Source organism: Vigna angularis, chromosome 9 (assembly GCF_016808095.1).
Source record: "Vigna angularis cultivar LongXiaoDou No.4 chromosome 9, ASM1680809v1, whole genome shotgun sequence".
NCBI lineage: Eukaryota > Viridiplantae > Streptophyta > Magnoliopsida > Fabales > Fabaceae > Vigna > Vigna angularis.
In genome coordinates, this window is record NC_068978.1 from 21,881,763 (window position 1) to 21,890,519 (window position 8,757).

Below are 8,757 nucleotides of genomic sequence, written 5' to 3' on the forward strand. Positions count from 1 at the left end.
TGCAGTCTTCATGAATGGTCTACCCAGAATGAGAGGAACCTCAGTATCCTCCTCCATCTCCATTATTACAAAGTCCACTGGAAAGACAAATTTGTCAACTTTAACAAGCACATCTTCCACCACCCCATGAGGGTATTTAATAGATCTGTCTGCTAATTGTAAAGTCATCCTTGTAGGTTTCAGATCTAACTCTCCAATCTTTCTGAACATAGAGAGGGGCATTAGATTGATGCTTGCTCCCAAATCAATCAGAGCTTTCCCAATAGCTAGATTCCCTATAGTGCAAGGGATAGTAAAACTGCCCGGATCTTTGAATTTTGGTGGGAGAAGCTTTTGGATGATAGCACTACAGTTGCCTTGTACTTCAATGGTCTCTGCTTCAATATACTTTTTCTTCTTCGTGAGTAAATCCTTCATGAAGCGAGAATAAGCTGGAATCTGTTGAAGAGCTTCAGAGAAGGGAATCTTTATTTCCAGCTTCTTGAATATATCTAAGAATCGCTCAAATTGCTTCTCCTTCTCTTTTCTTGTATACACCTTTGGATATGGCAGGTTTTTCACTATTTCTTTTTCTTTTTGAGGTATTTCTTTTTCTTGTCTTTTATTAGTCTCTTCTTCTTTTCTAACATCCTCTTCTTCACTTTCTCTTTCTTTTTGATTTTCTTCTTCTATCTGGTTCTTTTCTTCTCTTCTTGTACTTTCTTTCTCAGTTATTCTTATTTCCTTCCCGCTTCTGGTGGTTATAGCTTTGCATTCTTCCTTTGGATTTGTTTGAGTATTAGCAGAGAATTGACCACCTTGTTGATTTGCCAATTGCTTGGCCAACTGACCTACTTGCACTTCTAAATTTTTGATTGAAGCGTCAGTGTTTTTCTGATTTTGGATGGATTGTTGTATAAACATCTGCAAAGCATCCTCTAATTTTGCTGTTCGGTCATTTTGAGATGCATACTGTTGCCCAGGTTGATAAGAATTTCTACTACCTGAAGCTCCCTGTGCTTGTCTCCATCCTTGATTTGCAGGATTAGGAAAAGAATTGTTGAAGAAATTTTGACGTCCTTGGTTCCCCATATAGTTGACTTCTTCAGATTGGGAACTACCAGGAACTTGACAATGACCATTAGGATGATCATCTCCACAGAAATCACATCTCATGACCTGATGATGTGGTTGTGACTGAGCTTGCAGTGCTTGTAACTGCTGAGGTAACTTAGCCATGCTTTGAGTTAACAGCTCCATTTGTTGAGAAAGAAGCTTGTTTTGAGCAAGTAGTGCATCTTGAGCACTAAGTTCATACACCCCTCTCCTCTGTGCTGGAATCCTCCCATGTTGGCTTCTCATGTCGGTAGAAGCCATATTTTCTATGACAGCAATGGCTTCATCAGCAGTCTTGAAAAGTACTGAACCACCAAAAGATGCGTCTAGTATCATCTTAGTATGAGGTTGCAAACCATTACAGAAAGTTTGCACTTGCATTTCTAGACTGAATCCATGGCTCGGACATTTTCTCAATAAAGATTTAAATCTTTCCCATGCTTCACAAAGTGGTTCATCTACTCCTTGTACGAAGGTAGCAATGGCAGCCTTCACCTCTGTGCTCTTTGATGGTGGAAAGAAGCGTGCTAGAAATTTGTATTCCACATCCTCCCAGCTTGTAAGACTTTGATTAGGCTGCGATTGGAGCCAAGCCTTTGCTTTGCCATTCAAAGAAAATGGGAAGAGTCTCATGTACAATGCTTCTTCATCCTCTCCTTGTACACCCATAGTACCACATAGCTCATAGAAAGTGATCAAATGAGCATGGGGGTCTTCATTGTCCAGGCCAGAAAATTGGTTTGAACTGATGAGCTGGAGTAGAGCAGGCTTCATTTCTGCCAGCTTGTCACTCATAGTGGGCCTCACAATGCTTGAGAAATTCCTCGGGCTTGTGTAGGTTATTGAGTCCCCTATGGTTCTCCTTGGAGGTGGTCCTGCGCCAGCCATCCCGTTCACAGAAGAAGAATCAAAAGATTCTATTTCTTGATTGTTGAAAGAAGATGAAGATTGCGGGGCAGCTTGTTGACTTAGAGCTCGCTGTCTCCTGGTGTCACTATTGTTTCTACGAGCTGTTTTCTCTATCTCAGGATCCACAAGGAGTGGTTCAGATGACACAGTCCTCCTTGTACGGATGTTTCCCTGCATACACTAGAAAACAACCAAACTCGTGCCACAAGTGAGCCCAAAAAATATAAAGATAATAATTACAAAAAGATAGGAAATTATACACAAAAAGATAAAGTCTAAAACGGTTAAAAATCACACAAAAGTCTAGTTTTAACACGGGTCCCCGGCAACGGCGCCAAAAACTTGTTGAGACTTTGGCAAGTGTACCAAATCGTTCAAGTAATAAAACCGGTAAGACCGGATATCGTTTCCCAAGAGACTCGTGTCCTAGACAATCGTATAATATCTAACTAATTTAGACTAAAGAATGATTCCATGTTTTTTGTGGTTTTAAAACGATTAAAGTAAAGATAATGCAAGAATGATAAAAGTTGATCTTTGATAACTTAAACGCTAGAAATGCGAGTGATTAGAAATGGTATGAAATGGTATTATTGGGGATATGATCTCATCTACTTCACTTTTGTGCAACAATTCACTTTCTTTCCATTAATTAACCAAAGTCAATCAACTAAATTACTCCAACCCAATCCCTTGGTAGAAAGAGCCTAGACTTACTTCTTAAACTCTAATTCCTTAGAAACTTTAACAAGTTCATCCGCCTTAAGAGTTGAGATTTAAGACAACCAAAGGTCCAAGTTCTATCCCTAGATACAATTTCCCTTAGGTATTTAATCCAATTCCAGATTTACACAACATTTCCCAATATCAAGCAAACCCTAGAATCATGCAATGGTGGAACACAACATCACAAGCTTTAAGAGAAGGAATTAAACACTAGAAATCAATGGAATAGACATATAATCAATCATTTCAACTGTAATTAGCACAAAAGATTCGTGATTACATCAATCCCCAACAATAATGAAACTAGCTCTCCATGAATGGAGAGCTTGATCTTACAACAAAGGTGGAAATGGAAGAAGGAAGAGGACCCAAGGATGAAGAAGGGCTGTTCCCACAGCTCCTAGCTCGCCTCTGGACGCTCCAATTGAGAGAATTTGTGTCTGGGATGCCAAAGATATCAAAGCCCTTCTAATTTGGGGTTAAATAAACCCAATCTGCCAAATCAGCAGCAGGCGCGCTTGAGACCGCGCTCCAGCGCGCGAAAACAGGAAAAAGGGCGCTCCAGCGCCCTTTTGTAGGGGGCGCTCCAGCTAGATCCAGTCCTGGTGCAGAGCCCGCTCCAGCGCCCATGGAAAAAGGGCGCTCCAGCTAACTTTTTCCAGATTCTGGTTCTTCATATTTTTGCTGTTTTTGCTGTTTTCTTGTTTTCTCTGGTTCCAGCACTCTTCATTTGATGCAGAGACTTCTTCCAACTAATTAACTTGTATAAATAAAGGGGTTAATGATCAATTTATCCAATTAAAGCTTAAGATGAAACCACTTCTTAAACTAAATGAAAACTAGGATTTACAAGGTAAAAAGGATGAGAAAGAGTTGATATTTTCTCTAATTCAATACTGAATTCATAGTAAAATATGCCACTATCACATAACTCTACTATATTCATGAATTATTTTACATGGTCTAGACTCGTATATGTATAAGAGAAAAGGAGAGTAAGGTTTCTCCAAAAATTGAAGGGAAAACCAGTCTAGCAAATTGAATTTTGAAGCCAAAAGGAGTCATGCCACAAGTGTGACTTGCCATATAAGCATGTCACATGTTCCATGATTGTATGCACATAAGAGGGAAGCATTAACCCTAGCTTGCTCTCTAAGCTAGTGCCCCAAACTAGGTTAATTTGTATCCTCTTCTCAAGCCTACTTCTTCTAGGCCCAAACTCCATTCTAGGTCCAAAACCTACCAAGGTCCAAATACATGACCCAAAGAAAACCCTATGCTATTGGGCCCAAAATAAAAAAAACCCAAAATTAAATCTAATATAATATTTACAATTATAAAGTTATATGCTAGGTCTTCACATCCTCCTTACCTATATGAACTTTAGCTTAGGTCTGCCATACTTAGAGGAGGTCCAATATTGTATCGTCCTAACCATAAATCTAGTTGTATATCCTTTGGATAATACTTATGCAATATATAGTCAACGATGTAAACAAATCACTGAGAGTAATAGACCATTAGCATGTATGACATTCATGTGATAATGTATTTGCATATTGTCACTGCTATTCAAAACTAAATAATTAAAAGGTGTAGGTAAAGCTAAAGGTATCTAATGGTGTCTAATATTGATCACGAGGAGTGAAGAACAATCTCCTTTCTCTTTCTTTCATTTCCCATAAATATTTAACCACAGTTCTTCCATCGGTATGGGCATGTCTTATGGGTATTATACCAGTGAGAGGGTCAAGGAGCATGTTGATGTTTAACATTGTGTTTAGTGTTTATATGTGCATTCTCTATTATTGAAAATCCTTACCATTTGGAAATTTGGATTCTTTGTTTCCTCTAAAAGTTTCGCCCTTCATCAATGCTTCAGACTACTTACTAACCTACCTTAATCTAAGCGACTCATATTGAAGCACATCATTTTCTAAGAATGGACTTGATGCAAACTGAGATTCCTCTTCTGCCTTTTCCAATTTCAAGAGTTGCTCGTACAAAAATCTTTGTGCTTTCCTCTCATATCTCCTCCTCAAGGATTTGAGTTCTTTTACAATCCCTGCAACTTCATTCAACAATGTTGTTTATTCTCTCAGTTTTGTGTCCTTCTGCTTCAACTTCTGAGTAACTTCTCTTCTACCTTGTCTTTTAACATTATTCAATCCATCGGGGAAACTTGAGGATGGAATGACATGTTCAGCATCCAATTTGTACTTTGCTGGCTTTAGAATATCATCATTTTTTCTATGTTCATCACCCCTTCATAAAACCTGTCTTTATTATTCCCACAAGCATAAATGGGGTGAGCTATTTGATGGAGTTGAATTCTATTTTGCATTTTGCTTCAATGGCCAGGTTTTGGCTATTAGTGACTTGATAAACAACACTTTTTTTAAAAAGTGTCGTCTATTGATTATCTGATAGAGATTACTTTTTATAAAAGATATTGTCTATTGATGACTTGATAGAGAACACTTTATTTAAAAAAACATTATTTATTGGTGATATGATAGAGAGCGCTTTTTTTGTAAAAAATGTAGTCTATAAGTGATCCTAGATAATGTTTTTTAGAAATATTGTCAATTAATAGACAACAGTTCAATAAATAACCCCTAAAAAGCATTGTCTATTATAAAAAAAAACTAGAGATTATTCATAATTTTGTAGAAGTATTATCTTCAATACATTTCTTTCTACACAAACTTTATGATGCCTTTTAGACAAAAATTTATAATGAAAACTACTTTAAGATGGAAGATGATTAATGACTTTCCTCCATATAACATGGTGTCATGGTTAACTAAACTTTGGTTCTTCCATTTGTATGAAAAGATTAAAGGCATCACACTTAAACAGAATCACAAGGTGTCTTATTTTTGTTGTTGTACTATATACAGGTGACGATCGGTTCAGCGGAAGTTGGTAGGCAACAGACCACCGACCGGTGGAACGGAGCCATACTCAGCAAATAGGTTGGAAAGCATTAATGGCCAATTAATAAGTTTAATAGTCGTATCAGATGTGAATATATGGTATTAATGAATAATTAACAGGTAATATGACCTAAAAATATACTGCACTAATGAATAATCAATGGATTTGGCTGTCACAAGCCCTATAAACATATACAATTTATGTTCATGTACAAACATCTTTTACTATCCCAATAAAATAGTGACCTCTTTAGGAAACATATCTGACTTGAGTGTCGGAGTGTCTTCTGCAGGTAGAGCTGTCAAAATGGGTCACAACCCGCGGGCCAACCTGGCCCACCACGGGTTTGAGCCGGGTTGGGTTTGAAAAAATTGTATTGTTTTTATGCGGGTCAAATTTCAACCCGACTCATTTAAACTCGGCTCATGCGGGTTGAACCCGTGGTGGACCGGGTTGGCCCACCAATCCACCTACCTAATTTTATTTTATTAAAATTTAATTTTAATTTAATAAAAAAATATTTATTATTTTGTTTTTGCTTGAAAAAATTATTTAAGTTCCTTATTTTCAAAATTAATTAAACACTCATGTTCTGAGTGAAATTTGGGAATGAAATTTGTTTAGATTTGAATTATAGAAAGTTTGTAATTTTTTTTTATTTTAAAAAAATTGTAATTAAGTAGCAAGTGAGCCAACCCGTTTACCCACCAACCCGTGGTGGATTGGGCCGAGTTCGAATTTTCCTGGCTCGCTAATAAATGAGTCGGGTTGGGTTGGTTCACTAAGTGAGCAACCCGTGGTGGGCCGGGTCGGGTCGGGCTGGGTAGCCCGTTTTGACAGCTCTATTTGCAGGTCAACCACCCATTGGAGTGGATTGTGTTCTCAGAAAGGATTGGACGAACGAAAGGGAGTAGAGCAAGGAAGGACGACCGACCTTCGCACCAATTCCAACCGAAACATTTTGGCGCCCACCGTGGGGTCGAGCGGCATCCCTATGAAACCACGAGGAACCAAACGGGCGCTCAGTCGCGACATCGCTACGTGAGATCAATACCAGGTTTTGCAACGAAGAGTAAAAAATTCCATAATAATTTCTAAAGGAATGTATTTTATTTAGAGCATTTACTTCATTTTGTTTAACTCATATTTTTGTGAGTAAAAATATCTTGCACATGAAGGCTCAGTCCTACATTCAACTTTATCAAGTTCTAATGACTTTTTATTATAACTTATAAATTATAAAATATTGAAGAGTGTACTTTCTTTTGCTTAACTCATATTTTTGTGAGTAAAAATATCTTGCATAGGAAGGTTCAAACCTACTTTCAACCTTATAGGGTTTAATGACTCTTAATTTTAAATTATTAAATATTATGTTCAGGAAGGTTCAGACCTACGTTCAACCTTGTCACGTTCTAATAAACCTTAATTTTAATTTTAAATTATTAAATATAATGTGCAAGAAGGTTCAGACCTACTTTCAACCTTATCAAGTTCTAATGACTATTAATTTTAAATTATTAAATATTATGTGCAGGAAGGTTCAGACCTACTTTCAACCTTTTCAGGTTCTAATGACTCTTAATTTTAAATTTTAAATTATAAAATATTATGTGCAGGAAGGTTCAGACCTACGTTCAACCTTGTCAGGTTCTAATGACTCTTAATTTTAAATTATTAAATATTATGTGCAGGAAAGTTCAGACTTATGTTTAACCTTGTCAGGTTTTAATGACCCTTAATTTAAATTATTAAATATTATTTGCAGGAAGGTTCAGACCTACGTTCAACCTTATCAGGTTCTAATGACTCTTAATTTTAAATTATATATTATAAAATATTATGTGCAGGAAGGTTCAAACATAGGTTCAACCTTGTTAGGTTCTAATAACTTTTTATTATAATTTATGAATTATAAAATATTGGAGTGTTTATTGTTTAACTCATATTTGTGTGAGTAAAAATATCTTGTAGAGGAAGGTTTAGACTTATGTTCAACCTTGTCAGGAAGGTTCAATCCCTTCCCACTCGGTCAGTTGGACAACCTACGTTCAGCCTTGTCATCTTTCAATCGCTTGGCTCTCGTGCGAGCATCAACTAAGCACCTCTACCCTTGTTCTGCGTATTTCGAGCTGTGCTTGTTTACATCATCATAGTCAATGTCCTCATCTATTTTGCAGGTCACAAGGTAGTAAAGCACCTACAACTCATCCATGACACACCTTAACACAAATTCCTCATTTTTGTCCTTCAAACGTTTAGCCAAGGACCAAACGGACTCACCTATCAGGCCATCCGGCTTCATAACCTAAATTATTATGATATTAATTTGATTGGTTACATTTTTCTGACCTTTCGGATTCAAATTGCTATTTTCTCTTTAGTGTAGGTGACATGACCCTACGCACAAACCACCGAACGAAAAGTCACTCGGTAACTCGAACACGAGTTTACCTTGACACGAACGAAAAGTCACTCGGTAACTCGATCGTAAGTTTACCTCGACATGAACAAAAAGTCGCTCGTTAACTCAAACGCGAGTTTACGTCGACATGAGCGAAAAGCTGCTTGGTAACTTGAACGTGAGTTTACCTCGACACGAACGAAAAGTCGCTCGGTAACTTGAACGCAAGTTTACCTCGACATGAACGAAAAGTCGCTCGGTAACTCGAACGCGAGTTTACCTCGACATGAACGAAAAGCCGCTCGGTAACTCTAACGCGATTTTACCTCGACATGAGCGAAAAGTTGCTCGGTAACTCGAACATGAGTTTACCTCGACACAAACGAAAAGTCGCTCGATAACTCGAATGCGAGTTTACCTCGACATGAGCGAAAAGCTCCTCGGTAACTCGAATGCGAGTTTACCTCGACATGAGCGAAAAGCTCCTCGGTAACTCGAGCGCGAGTTTACCTCGACACGAACGAAAAGCTCCTCGGTGATTATATAAGATGAATCTACCTCGACCACGAACGAATGGAAAGCTCCTCGGTGATTCTATAAAACAAATCTACCTCAACCCATGGCAGAAGGACCTTCCACAGAGAGCTTCCAGAGAATGTCGCTTAGTGATTTTCACCGAAAGC